This window comes from Panthera onca, chromosome D1, assembly GCF_046562875.1.
Source record: "Panthera onca isolate mPanOnc1 chromosome D1, mPanOnc1 haplotype 2, whole genome shotgun sequence".
Taxonomy (NCBI): Eukaryota; Metazoa; Chordata; class Mammalia; order Carnivora; family Felidae; genus Panthera; species Panthera onca.
In genome coordinates, this window is record NC_138348.1 from 56637595 (window position 1) to 56653398 (window position 15804).

The 15804-nt window shown below is 36.1% G+C and overlaps 1 protein-coding gene and 1 pseudogene across 5 annotated transcripts in view; one reads left to right on the top strand and one right to left on the bottom strand.

Moving 5' to 3' along the window:
* Positions 1-15804, bottom strand: part of FCHSD2 (FCH and double SH3 domains 2) — a 296103-nt gene that overhangs the window by 257002 nt on the left and 23297 nt on the right. The gene's annotated exons all lie outside the window — the stretch shown is intronic.
* On the top strand, positions 2430-2573 carry LOC132662685 (U2 spliceosomal RNA; annotated as a pseudogene).

Here is a 15804-nt window from a genome sequence, read left to right on the forward strand (position 1 = left end):
ACATATACTTTTCAAGAAAAAAGTTAAGAAATGCCAGAAAAGAAAAAAGGGCTTGTTAACATCAGCTTTCTTTACATTACTTTAGAGTGTACACAAATTTATTTTAGATATTCACAAAATCTAATTATAACAAGCCATATTAATTTGACATGATATTCCTCTAAGAATCCCACACATCAAGCAAATCCTCCTCCAGAGGTTTGTAAAAGCCTTTAAAAGTTCCCCTCATTAAAGTATCCTTTAGTTTTGTAATATCTGAAACAAGGTGCCAAATGTTCCAGTAAATACTACCAGTGCAAGTGCTAAGGCAAAAAGTATCAAGAAATGTTTTCTGTTACCAGCTCCAGAGGACCCAACAGTCACACTTCCCCACTATGCACAGAGCTCATCTTAAATGTAGGCTAGACTATGGGGCATCTGACTGGCTTAGTCCATGGAACGTGAGATTCTTGATCTTGGGGTTGTGAGTTCGAGCCCCATGTTGGGTGTAGAGATTACATAAAAAATGAAAATAAATTCAAGCTGTAATATAAGCACTAGGAGCTGCACTGCAATTCCAGTGCAGGTCAGTTGGCCTGCCATTTGGCATTAGTGAAAAACCCTCTGCACACTTTATACCTCGTACAATTAAATAACACACAACATGACATCATTTCACTCTACGTCTCCTAATCAGAAAAGACTGTACAAACTTACTAATGTAAGGCAAGAGAGTTGCAGGACTAAATGGTGAAATTCTAATATAGTTTAACTACATTTCAACAGAATACATTCATTTAAAAGCAGGCCAGCAATGGACTGAGCCACAGAGACTGACATGCAGCAACATTAATCCCTGTTAAGTAAAGCATTTCAAGATCTTCAGAGTCCCTTCCCATCTTATCCCCTCTGCCCTTCACAACAACCCTGTGAAACCAGAAAAGGTTATTTCCACCCCATAAATGAGGCAAGTTACAGACGAGAGCAATTTAAAAACACACACAATTGCTAGTAAGTAGTTCTGGTTAGGTCGGGGGAGAAACTGGGGAAAGAACCTAGAACCAATTTTATTTAAGACATTTTCCGTGATAAATAATATGAAACTTGGTGATAAAAATGAAGCCAAGGATAAAGAGAATAAGGACAATGAAACAAATAATCAATTTTACATTATTTCCATATTTTATTGCCTTCCCTTCCACTGTCTACAGTACACCCTCATATAAGACATCACCATATGCCTCACTAATCTCACTTCCCTAGAGAAGATCTCGGAAACAAAAATACAGTAGGGAAGTGGAAAGAGAATAGGTTAGGAGTCAGAGATCCTGAATTTTTCTAATCCTGGCTTTGGATAAGTACCTTCATCTCTTTGAGCAACAATTTTTACATCTGCAAATCACATATATCTTACTAGGTTGTTTTGAAGATTAAGTGAAATAAATGGATATAGAAGCACTTTGGGAAATATAAAGGACTCAGCTAATGCTTATTATTAGGCTACAAATATGTGGTACAAAAATTCATAATAGGTGTCTTACAGAATTGTGTTAATAAATCCAAATTATTTTAATTATTTATAAGTTTTACACAATCATATACAATCACTTTAAAAAATATTTGTTGAGGGGCACCTGGGTGGCTCGGTAGGTTGAGTGTCTGACTTCAGGTCAGGTCATGATCTTGTGGTTTGTGGGTACGAGCCCCGCATTGGGGTCTCTACTATCAGTGCAGAGCCTGTCTCAGATTTTCTGTCTCACTCTCTCTCTGTCCCTCCTTCTGTCTCTCTCACTCTCAAAATTAAACATAAGACTTTTTTTTAATTAAAAATTTTTGTTGACTGAATAGACTATTCCAGAATTAACAATAATTTTTAAATCTGTTAAGTCCAAATAAAGAAAATGCACTGTATTACAGAACTCTAAAATCTGACAAGGTATTTGGTAAAATAAGTACCTGTAAAGTTAGCTGGTAAAAGTAAGGCTTCGATCTTCACAGGATTCTCTACAAGCTAATATTTGCATCCAAAGATTTCCAGAACTACTTAAAAATCATAAAATCAGAGAAATGAGAAACTTTAGACATCACGTAGAGAACACCTTTGATTCACAGAAAAAGTGACTGAGGCAAGAAAGAATTTTATACAATTTTCAAATTTCCCTTACTGGAGCTGGGAGTGTGTGGAAGAGAAGGACATCAAAAACAAAATGAAGCAAGAATTTCTTCCAGTTAGGGTCTTAAATCTGCATTCCCCTCATCAAAAAATCCTTGAGTACAATAACAAGAAAACAGCTATAGGAAGTTACTGAATTTCTGCAGAATTAAAAAATTTATGGCTAGAATACTACAATTCCAATCATAACATTGCCTAAGAATTTCACATTTTGACAGAGATAGAATAATATCCTACAGGATTAATAAACATATTTATTTATAAATAAATATTGTGGATCACTTCTCAGGCTTTTGGCTGAAATCAAGTGTAGAATCTGTTCTTATCAGTTTAATAAGTACTGTGGAAAATTTAAAAACTACCACTGGATATTCAGAACTCTGAACTTCTTATAGCCTAGTTCATAGATCTATTACTATTTACTGGAAAATCTGTATATTTTTTTTTTTTTTTTAAGTAGGCTTCACGCCTAGTGTGGATTCCAATGCTGGGCCTGAACTCATGACCCGGAGATTGAGAACTGAGCTAAGATCAAGAGTTGGACACTTAACTGACTGAACCACCCAGGCACCACTGGAAAATCTGTGTTCTTTTTTTTTTTTTAATTTTTTTATTTATTATTTTTGAGAGAGTGAGTGGGGAAGGGGCGGGGCGGGGGGGGGGGGCAGTGCAGATAGAGGATCCAAAGCAGGCTCTGTACTGACAGCAGAGAGCCCGATGCGAGGCTTGAATTCATGAATCGTGAGATCACAACCTGGGCCGAAGTTGGACACTTACCTGACTGAGCCACCCAGGCGCCCCTGGAAAAGCTGTATTCTTAAAAGTGCTTTGTAATATCTCCCTAAAATTAAAACTTTATATATTTGAATACACACCTAATTTAAGTCTAAGAAGTTTACTTTGGTCAACATTTGCTTTACACATGTCACATAAAACTGATCGAGCAAAGACGCAAACTGAGAGTGGTGTCTCCAGACACCACTTTTTAAAATACAGTAAGAAAGCAACAGTGATCATCTCTGGATGACAGGACCACGGAGTGATTTTAACTTTCTGGGAACATTTTTCAACATGGAAGTACAACTAAAAATATAAACCCACATCCATGTAGTTACCACAAATGTTAAACTTACATTTTATTTGCTTCAAATGTATTTCGGGGAAATGTAATTGCACAATATACTAAAGTCTACCAGTTCTAGAACTGATCCACCTTCTCTTCTAAGAGACGACCAATACCATGTGCTTCCTACCCAAGTTTTTATACTTTAAATATACAGATTTCTACCAACAGTACATAGTATTTTGTCATTCTGCAACTTGGGTCTTTCCGGTAAATGTTAAGACTATGAGATCTACCCAAGAGATGTATTTCTTTCAACTGTTGCATTATATTTCATCATACATTTATACCACTATTCATTTATTCAGCCATCTCCCTAAAAAGCACTTTAAATTGTTACCCATTTTTTGCAATTATATAACAATTTGTTCAGTTTTTTTAATATAATATGCATATAATAAAATGCATAAATTTTATATATGTATTATGTGAGTTGTGACAAACATATACACCTGTGTAATCCAAATGCCTATCAAGATAGAGAATGACAGCATCATCCCAGAAAGTTCCTTCATGCCCTTTCCTGGACAATTCCCTCTCATAACCTGCAGAGGAAACCACTGTATTGATTTCTTTTCCACCATAAATTAGTTTTGCCTATTCTTTTTTTTTTTTTTTATATTTATTTTGAGAGTGAGAGACAGCGTGAGCTGGGGGGGGGGGGGGGGGAGAGAGAGAGAGGAGAGAGGCAGGGAGGGAGGGAGAGGGGAGAGAGACACGCAGAATCCAAAGCAGGCCCCAGGCTCCGAGCTGTCAGCACAGAGCCCGATGTGGGTCTCAAACTCACAAACGGTAAGATCATGACCTGAGCTGAAGTCAGACGTTTAACCAACTGAGCCACCCAAGTCCCCCAATTTTGCCTATTCTAATACTTAATGTAAATAAAATCATACAGTTTATCTCTTTATGTGGTTTTACTCAGAATGTTTTCCTTGTCTGCACTGTTCTGTATATCCATAATTCACTTTTTTATTACTGAGTAATAAAATATGTAAAAGTTTATATATAGTATATATAAAGGTTTTGTCTTTTATTTGGGGGGTGGTGTTTATCTCATCATTACTGATTCCCATTCACTGCATTGTGATCAGAAAATATGATAATACAATAATGATGTTTGCAAACTTCTATTGAGCCCTTACCACATGGCAAGGCACTGTACTGAACTCTAACCCTCACAATAGCTCTGAGGAGCACACTATTATCATTTCCATTTTACAGATGAGAAACCTGAAGCACAGGAGGTTAGGTGACTCATCTAGGTCATACAGGTAAGGTAGAACCAGAATTTGGCTCCTGAGCCCTCTTAACCATGTACTACATAAAATGTATGGTATCATTTCCATGGAATTTGTTGAGACTTCCTTTATAAATAATTACATAATCTAGTTTTGTAACTGAAAAGTATATTCTCTTTATTAAATACAGAATTCCATATGTATGTAATTAAGCTTATTAATTATGGAATTCAAATCTTGTATATATTTTTATTTGAGATTAAAATCTCCCACTAGGACCACAGATTTGTCAATTTCGCCTTATAATTTTATAATTTGTACTCTTTTATGCTTACGTGATCTTCCAGGTGGATTATTCCATTTATCTTTAAGTATCTTTTTCCCTATTAATAAAAGTTCAATTCTACTTCATCTAATAAGGGAATATCATTTCTCCTTTTAAAAGTATTTTCTTTTCTTTAAAGATTTTTTTTAAGGCAATCTCTACAACCCATGTAGAGCTCAAACCTACAACCCTGAGATCAAGAGTTGCACGCCCTACTGACTGAGCCAGTCAGGTGCCCCTCTTTTTAGAAGTATTTTCTAACATATTTTACTGCTTTATTTTCAACTTTCAGTATCATTTCAACTTTCAAAAACACATCATTAGGTTTTTTACATACTTGGTACATAAGTATAGATCAACCTAGATATTAAATTTTTACATTAAAAAGAAGCAAAATTAAAAAACAAACAAGCTGGGGAGGAGGAGAATATTTGAAATTAACAAAGCAAATAGCCTAAAATATATATATATAAAAAAAAACTCTCAATATTCAAACAGAAAATTCAACTATGGACATGCAATGGGCTGAATGTTTGTGCCCTTCCAAAATTCATACATTGGAATCTTAATGTCCAATTGATAGTATTAGTAGGTGGGGCCTTTGGAAGGCACTTAAGTCATGAGGATGGAACCCTTCACATAAATGCAAACTAGTGCCCATATAAAAGAGGTTCCAGAGAGATCCCTAACCCTTTCAGCCATTTGAGAACACAGCAAGAATGTACCGGCTATGACCAGGAAAAGGACCCTCAAGAGAGAACACAACCATGCCGGCACCTTGATCTTGGGACTTCTCAGCCTCCAGAACCATGAGCAATAAATTTCTATTGTTTATAGCTACCCAGTCTGTGGAAATGTGTTATAGCAGCTCAAATGGATGAGGATGGGACAAATGATTAACAAAACATGAAAAATAATGTAAAATAGTCAAACAAGAAAAAAATCCAACCTTGCTAATAACCAAAGAAATCCAGATTTAAACAGTAATGCTATTGCCTATTAGAATGCCCAATATTAGAACAATACTAGAATAATGATACCACATCCTGTGGCCATGTCTGGAAATAAGTACCTACACAGGGCAGGGGTATGCAATATGGCAGCAAGTATAAACAACCATTTAAACAGTATATAATGTTTGACCCATCAACTCTACTTCTCGAAATGTATCCTAAAAATATAGTTACACAAATAAGAACATCAACCAGCATGTTACACTAAAAATTAGGTACTATAGTGTAGTATAAACTCTTTAGATAAACAAAGGAAAATAAAACTTGAGTTTAACAACAATGGAGACTTTATTTTAAAATTTACTAAAAATTGATATGGTTAACAACGTCTCAATCGATAACAAATATTCCTTCAGCATCTACATACCAGTCTATGAAATATACAAAGAGAAAAGACAGTCTTGCTCTCAAAAAACTCACAGTCTGGAAGGGAAAGTGTACACACACACATACACAACATACAATATAATGAATGGTCTAACAGGACATTACAGGAGCACATAGAATGAAAAACACAGGCTCCCCACAAAAGCTAAACTGGCACCTCCTCAAGCCAGTGTGTTGTTGTTATTCCATGTCTGTTTAGAAAATAGGCAGAATGCTGCCAAAAGGAGGGAGGGCAATGAATAAGCTGCAGAGCTCAGCACACACACATGCACCAAGAAAATTCTCCAATTCTCCTTTTTTTCCTCACATTTTTCCCAGAAGGAAGTTCTGGTAAATGCAATTTTCCCCCCATCTCATACTTCAAGTACTGTTCTGTTATGCCCCACTTAAGCTAGGTAGTTTATTATTTCAACTCTGCACAGAGGAAGGATAACAAAAAAGGAATAAGAGGGGACATAAAAGGCTTCCCAAATTAAAGTATTCTAAACATAAAATTTTAATAAAATATTTAAAAATTTAAAAATGTGATCTTGGACAAGTTAGTGAATCTCTTTGGGCTTAGGTTTCCTCACCTATATGAAGTGAATACCTACCTCTCAAGTGCTGAGATTTTTTTTTTTAATTTGTTTATTTTGAGAGAGAGAGATGGGGGGGGGGGGGCGGGCAGAGAGATAGAGGGAGAGAGAGAATCCCCAGCAGGCTCCACACTGTCAGCACAGAGCCCAACGAGGGGCTCAATCTCATGAACCATGAAATCATGACCTGAGTTAAAATCAAGAGTCAGACAGTTAACTGACTAAGCCACCCAGGCGCCCCTCAAGTTGCTCTGATTTAAATGAAATAATAGATGTTTAAGCACTTTATAAACAGAAAACCAACTTGTAAAGCTTAAAACAATAAAGTCTTAACAATTAACAATTAAGGACCAGGAAATGTCTGTATCTTTAGATACCCTGTGTGGGTGTGTGGATGGGTGTGATGTACAAAAATATTCACTGCAGCATTAACTAAAGTAAAATTTTGGAAACAAATATTGAACAATGGGTTAGTTAAGTACTGGGTAAGCAAAAAATAAAACAACACTGTAAATAATAGTTATTATAACAGTGGTCCTCAAGCTTTAACATACATGAGAATCACCAAAAAGGACTTGTTAAATCCTGGATTTCTAGGTCCCATTCCCAGAATGTATGATTCAGTAGGTTTGTGATAAAGCCCAAAAAACTGCACTTCTAACAAATTCCCAGTTAGTACTACTAATCTAGGCAACAGACTTTGAAAATCAAAATATTATAAAACTACTCATCTGTCCTTATCTCACCAAAAACAAAAGAATAATTTATATATTTATATATGTAGTTTTTTAATTATGCACATAAAAAGGGAGACAAACACCTAAAAACAAGCCAAACTACCACTGTCTTATTTGCCCAACACAGATGCATTAAAAGTAAAATAAACTTGAGGGGCGCTTGGGTGGCTCAGTTGGTTAAGCATCTGACTTCAGCTCGGTTCATGATCTCACAGTTCATGAGTTCAAGCCACTTGTCGGGCTCTGTGCTGACAGATCAGAGCTTGGAGCCTGCTTCGGATTCTGTCTCCCCCTCTCTCTCTGCCCCTCACCTGCTCGCACTCTGTCTCTGTCTCTCTCTCTCTCAAAAATAAACAATTTTTTAAGTGAAATAAACTTGAAAAATTATTTCACTGACATTTTCAGCCTACAAAGAATCCACTGTTAATTTTTCAAGGTTGATTACCCAACTTATTATTTTATGTATCTTGGAAATCCACCTCTCCTGCAGTATCTATTATCCAAGGAAATATTTCCTGGAATGCCTCAGTTAAGGAAGAAAGCCTGAAATGCATATTAAACTGGTAACTCTTAGAACAGCAGTTCTCATCCTTACTTACAAATGAGAATTACCAACTATGCTTTTAAAAATGCATGTGCGCAGGCCTCTCTCCAAATCTACCAGCTCTGAATCTCAAGAGAAGGACTAAGCATCTGCCGTGTTGTAAAGTACACAGGTGACTCTTACTTCTACAATGCATTTCTTGGCATCTACCTTTAATTAAAGTTATGTTTAATTCTGAGAATTCAAAATATTTCAAAGAAGACAATGTTATAACATTGTGATGGCAATATTCAGGAATCCGAAAAAGCTCTATCATCTTCCTCATCACATAACCATCCTTTCCTCTCCCACCCACTTTCCAACATCACGAAAGTTGGGGAATATCACCTCTCAGACTGATCAAATGCAGTCTAAATAAAGCTGCTTTTTCTCTAGTAAATGTATGTGCTGACCAACTGAGTAATTTTAATTGGGCATTTTTGAACTTCTTTGTCTTTCGCTCTTGATACACTACAAATAAAGAGAAATAATGTCCTCAAATTGAGTTACGTGGAAAGAGACAATTTTATCACAGAGAAACTGAAGTCAAGTTTGTCATAATAGGCCCTAAGATAAAGAGAGTCACAAGACATCTTCCAAAGCTTTTTATCATAACATCCTTCAAAGAGTATTTAGGTCAAGTTAGTAAACATTTCATGATGATAGAAGATTACTATGTCCTTTCATTTTTCAAAAGTATTGAGATCATGGCGCGCGCGGGCGCGCACACACACACACACACACACACACACACACACACACAGACCTGGGGGAGAAAAAAGACCTAAAACCGTATTATCAAGTAAAAAAAATTACAGGGCACCTGGGTGGCTCAGTTGGTTAAGCGTCCAACTTCAGCGCAGGTCTGATCTCACTGTTGGTGAGTTTGAGCCCCTCATGAGGCACTGTGCTGATAGCTCTGAGCCTGGAGCCTGCTTCAGGTTCTGTGTCTCCCTCTCTCTCTGACCCTCTCCTGCTCACACTCTGTGTCTCTGTCTCTCAAAAACAAATAAACATTAAAAAAATATTTTTAAAAAGATTAGTCGGTATTCATCAAGTTGCCAAAATCATCTTGTCAGGAGATCTGTGTAATCAAGTTCACCTTTGAACACCATGACTTTAAAAGTTTTCATCTATGATATATCAAGTTTAAGACCCAAATAATGACGCCAAGTTTTCTTTGCCAGGAAAAAAAGTCAGAGACATTTATTAGTCAGATAATCTTTTATTAAAGTGGAACACACATTCCTTCGAGATCCTGGCAGAAAACATATCAAACATTTTAATCAAATGAAAATGTTTGCTATTTCTATAGAATGCACATAAAAGTTAACACATAATTTTTTACTACATTACTTGTCTTTAAAAATCTTTACTGCAAGAAACATCTTATTCTTTATCCTTGAATTACACTGTACATTTAAAAGATATATCATAAAACTTTCACAGCCTTCTGCCTGGCAGAGTTACATAAAAATAAACTCTGAGGTCTTTTTTCTTGCTTTCTCTTTCTTTACAATGTTACTGATGTATAACATACAGGAGGTTTGAAGAATTTTAATATATGTGTACTAATATATCAAGACTAGACCTAGATCAATGACAAAAGACCCCACACTGACAAAACATGCATTGTCAAATCCATTTTTTAAATTTTAACAAAGTATTATAATTTGTTACTATTATTCTTTATATTGTTATAAACTATGGAACTCTGAAAATCTGGTATTTTCCTGCAAGTAAATTTAGGATTATTATTCTCTTCAGAAAAATATCTGTCCTCATCTATATAGCTATACATAATGAAGCAATGTAATTCGCTAACAGCAGTTTATTTTTTAGGTAAGAAACATTTCAATAACTTTTGTAACTTACTGATTTCAAACATGTCAAGAATTATTTTTTATTACAGTGAGTTTACTAACTAATATAAAGTATTTTCATTCACCCAAAATAAGCTGATTCTAAGCTATTTGTGGAGTATATTTTATTTTAGGTACACAGCCAAAAAGTTAAAAATAAACATAGTTAGTTAGGTGGTCAGAATAGCAAGACAAGCTATTCAGAAACTATTACATCCTTCATTCAGTTATCACAAAACTGCCTGATCTTAATTTACATTAAAAAAAAAGACAGAAAAGGCATTTTTGACTATGGAAGTATCTCAAAATATAACCTAAACCTGATATAATTATCAGAAGAGCTAAGAGATTCCCTAGAAGTTCAGTGTCTCACACAATCCTTCAACAAGCCTGGATCTGAAAAAAACATGAAACTCTAGATCACATATCTTCTTCCACTCCTACACTAATCAGCCAGACTCAAAGATGTGCAAGGCATTGAATCTTACACCCCTTCTTTGGTATCTATTCTAAGTAGTAGTTCTTGAAACAAGATACCATACTCCGTCCACAATGCCTGGACATGGTAGGCACTGAAAATAGTGTACCCCCAATTATTTAAAATAATCCCAAGTGAAAGACATCTGTTTTCTAACTTTCAAAAAAACTGAGTCCAGCTATAAAAACCAGGGAAAAGATGGTCCTATGTTCCATGGATTCCTACCAAGATCTAATAAAGGCTAAGAAAAGATACATGGAAATACTGTGAAAATTTCACTCGATTTCAACTGTTATTATCAAATGCCTTTAAAGACAGTTTTCAATGAGAGAAAGAACTTAAATTTTAAAAGTCAGGGATACACCCAGGTTCAAATGTAGTTCTTCCATTTCTTAGTTCTGATCATGGGCAAGACACTTAACCACTATGAGCCTCAGTTTCCTCATCTATAAAATGGGAATAATAATAATAACAATTGTAATTATAGAATACATTGCTGCTGGGAGGATCTGAGATATAATTAATGTTCAACAAGTGTGGACAAGGATGTGGAGAAATCAAACCCACACAGATTGCTGGTGAGAATGAAAAATGGTATAGTCCCTTTGGAAAACAGTCTGGCAGTTCCTTGAATAAGCACAGACTTAATATATTACTCAGCAATTCCACTCCTAGGCACCCAAGAAAAATGAAAACATATGTACATTAAAAAATTTGTACATGAATGTTCATAAAACAGTTATTCATAACAGCCAAAGTGAAACAACCCAAATGTCCATCAGCTGATGAATGGATTAATAAAATGTGGTATATCTAAGTACTGGAATATTATTTAGCAATAAAAAGGAATAAAGTACTGATAGAAGTTACAACACTGAAGAACCTTGAAAAAATTATGCTAAGTAAAAGAAGCCAACTGCTTCCATTTACATGAAATGTCCAAAACAAGTAAATCTATGGAAAGCAATTAGTGATTGCCTAAGGCTGGGCAAATGCGGGGAAGGGGAAGGGGAAGGGTAATGGTTAAAGGGTATGGGGTTTCTTTTTGTGGTAATGAAAATGTCCTAAAATTGATTGTGGTAATAGATGCACAATTTTGAATATACTAAAAGCTCCTGGATTATACACTTTAAATGAGTGAATTACATGGTTTAAGAATTATATCTTAATAAAGGTGTTAAAAAATTCCCATCCTACAGAACACATTTATACATGGAATATCCAAACTCCTACATCTAAAAGCACAAGATTAATTAGGATTACATAGATATTAAACATGCATAAATACATAATCTTATGTATTTAAATACAGTTAAGTATCTTCCTCTAACACATCTAAGAAATGGACTTTTCCTAGACACGATGAAGTAACTGGTACCAGACTAGCCCTCCTCGAGTGACAGCTATAAAACTAGACAAAACATATGACTCTACTATTTTCAGGAGTGAAACAACTGGCAGTACAGGAGATATGTACAACATCTGCCCCAGCTTTCTGCCTGGGAAACTTTCCCAACTTCATCACAGGGAAGTGAAGTCTATGCCAAGCATAACGGTCTCACCAAATTGAGATGCAGAAATCAGAGTCCTGGGCTAGTGGAGTGGCTAGACTTTATAGAGGACAGGATACTGGAGAAGAGGCAACAATGCAGAAGGGGTGTTCCCAGAAATCTGCATGGGGGTTCCTTGGGCATCTTTGGCTGAGTACCAAGCTACATATAAGCCAGAGTGAGTCTCCATGAGAATTACTGTTGCAGGCCTGAGAGCTGAACAGATACCAGAAGCTGCAAACTGCTGGGAGACATCAGAATTGTAGTTCAGACAGAATAGAGACATTTCTGCACACCTTGGGCACTCAGGCTTTCAGTGGAAACGCCAGATTTCAACACTCTTTAAAGAAAGACAACACAATTGAGACTTCCTATAATGTACCATCCACAAAATCCAAATCAAAACTTACTAGATATGCAAATAAGCAGGAAAGCGTGACCCATAATGAGGGAGTGGAGGGAAGCAATCAACAGAAACAGACCACAATATGACTCCAGTGTTGCGAACAGCAGGCAAGAGCTTTAAAATGGTGATTATAAATATGTTCAACCACTTAAAGGTACACTATCAAAAATGAAAACTTCACCGGATAGACTTAAAAATAGACTAAAAATTACAGAAGAGGGGCACCTGGCTGGCTCAGTCAGTAGAGCATGTGAGTCTTGACCTTGGGGTTGTGAGTTCAAGCCCCACATTGGGGGGTAGAGATTACTGAAAAATAAAATCCTAAAAAATAAAAATGAAAAAGGGGTGCCTGGGTGGTTCAGTTGGTTGAACGCTCAACTCGATTTTGGCTCAGGTCATGACCCTAAGGTGCTGGGATTGAGCCCTGCACCAGGCCCTGCACTGAGTGTGGAGCCTGCTTGAGATTCTCTCCTGCCTCCCTCTGCCCCTGTCCCCTGCTTGCTCTCTGTCTCTAAAATAAAAAGAAAAAAAATTTTTTTATTAAAAAAAAAATTTTGGGGCGCCTGGGTGGCTCAGTCGGTTAAGCGGCCAACTTCGGCTCAGGTCATGATCTCGCGGTCCGTGAGTTCGAGCCCCGCGTCGGGCTCTGTGCTGACAGCTCAGAGCCTGGCGCCTGTTTCAGATTCTGTGTCTCCCTCTCTCTGACCCTCCCCCGTTCATGCTCTGTCTCTCTCTGTCTCAAAAATAAATAAACGTTAAAAAAAAATTTTTTTTTAAATTTTTAAGGAAAAAAATTACAGAATAAAGAACCAATAAGCCAGAAAACAGATCAACAGAAACTACTCACTCTGAAGAACACAGATTATTATCAGACAGTTTAATATATGCATATCCTTGGAATCCAAAAACGGAAGAAGAGAAAATGGGGCAGAAAAAAAATTTGAAGAAATAATGGCCCCACATTTCCCTGATTTGTTGATCCAAAAAGCTCAGTGAACCCCCAGCAAAGTAATAAAATGATACATTAGTCACATCACATTCAAACTGCAAAAAAAACAAAGATAAAGAAGAACGATGCTATCAGGAAAAAAGGTACATTACATAGAAGAAAACAAGTATATAAATATGTGTGTGTGTGTGTGTGTGTGTGTGTGTGTGTGTATATATATATGGTTTCTCATCAGAAACATTAAAAGCCAGAAGACAATGGGGTGACCCAACTGTCAACACAGAATTCAAGATCCTGCGAAAATTACCTTCCAAAAATGAAGGTGAATAAAGAAAAATAAAATAAAGACATTTTCAGATGAGTGAAAGTTAAGAGAACTGTCACCAGTAGAACTGCACTAGAAATGCTGAAGGAAGTTCTTCAACCCAAAAGGAAATGATACCAGATGGAAACTCAAACCTATGTGGTCTGAGGAAGGAAAGAAAAGTCAAAATTGGTAAATATAAAAGACTTTTATCTATGTCTTAATCTCTTCAAAAGATAAGTGTGTTTAAAGAAAAACTAACATATCATGGCGTTTATAAAGTACACAGCATAGGGGTGCCTGGGTGGCTCAGTCAGTTAAGTGTCCTACTTCGGCTCAGGTTATCATCTCATGGTTCGGGAGTTAGAGCCCCACATTGGGCTCTGTAGTGTTAGCACAGAGCCTGCTTCGGATCCTCTGTTCCCCTCTCTGTCCCCCCTGCTCGCTTGCACTCCCTCTCTCTTTCTCTTTCAAAAAATAAATAAACTTAAAAAATAAATAAGGTATGCAGCACAAAGTCTGGAATGAAGTAATCAGAACTGGACCTGTAAGTGTCTTGGGTGGAGTGGTATAATATTAATTCCAAGTATACAGTGATGAATTAAAGATGCATGGTGTAACACCTAGAACAACCACTTGAAAAACAGAAAGACGTCCAGCTAAAAATGCAAGCAAAGAAAAAGCAGTACTAAAAATATTCAATTAACTCAATATAGCTGAGGAAACTATTAAAACACCTCTATAGTAAAACAGAAAACAATTCCCCCATGGAAAGAATTGACTAATAATGCAAAATACATATTACCACAGAAATAATATTTTTAATTATGACTATAATGTAAAACCTTTGGATAAAGTTAGCTAAGATAAAATTTGAGGCTGGACAGGAATCTAACCACCTAATATGTGTACTTGTTTTGGAATAAAACAATTCCATAATACAGAAAGAAAGAAACACAGTAGTACACAGAGACTATTTCCCCAACTCCAAACTACAACCAGGTGAAGACAAGTCATTTTATGAAAATAAGTTTATGTATCAAGTATTCTTAATATTTGTAGTATTCTTAGTATTAGAAATAACCTGCAAAGTGTGTTAACATAAAATATAGAAGTAACTTCACTAAAAATTAAAAGCCAAATATTTACCAATACTAAATCATTTAATTTTAGTTTTGAGAGTAGGTAGGATTCACATAGTTCAAAATTCAAAACATACAAAAAAAGATATACAATAAAAAGTCTCTGCCTCTAATCCCTATTCTCCAACCACCATTGGGGAAAAACAAATACCGCTAACATATAATCAAGGGATATATGCTCCCAATTGTTTCCTGTGGAGCCACAGACATGGTGACACTTTTCATAATACCAGAAATAACATTTTCTTTTTGAATTGGGATTATGTCAAAGTTCACAAAACAGAAAACATCTGGATGACAAGACACTCCTATGTGAATGCCAAAAAAAAAAAAAAAAAAAAAAAAAATCAAATGGAATGTTAAAATAAAGCATGACCAAGGAATACTGTGAAGACACAATGAGATGAAATAAAAATACCAGCCAAAGTTTTATTAAGTTAGCCCTGACCAACGCATGACAGGAAATCTGTAGCAATGGAACAAAAGAGAGGGTTACAAGTTTCTGTGCCTAATTCCCAAATTAGTCACTGAAGAATAGACAGCACAAACCAGACTCAGATCATTCCTGAAGACTGACACCAATAAAACAGAACGGCATCTGCAGGATTCAAATGAACATTCAAAAAATTTACAAAGAAAAACATCAACTTACCATCACAGGCCTCTTCCAGTACTTTGTATTTCCAAGACTGAATTTCCAATCCTCAATCATTAAGGGGCAAATTATTCAGCTAGGAGTAATTCTAGCTCTTTTTTGTCCTTCCCTGCTTTCATTTTAGCCACTTCACTACTTACTAATGCTTTCACCTTAGAAGTAAAAATAGTTCAGCAAAAAACAAAACAAAAACAAAAACAAAAACCAACTGCCTGGGAGGCCCTTAGACCACCATTTCTCTACGTATCAGAAGACCAAAAGAGGCAAGATATTTAATCACTCCTGTATCGCTGAGAATCCTAAGAGGCCACAGGCCTATTGGACC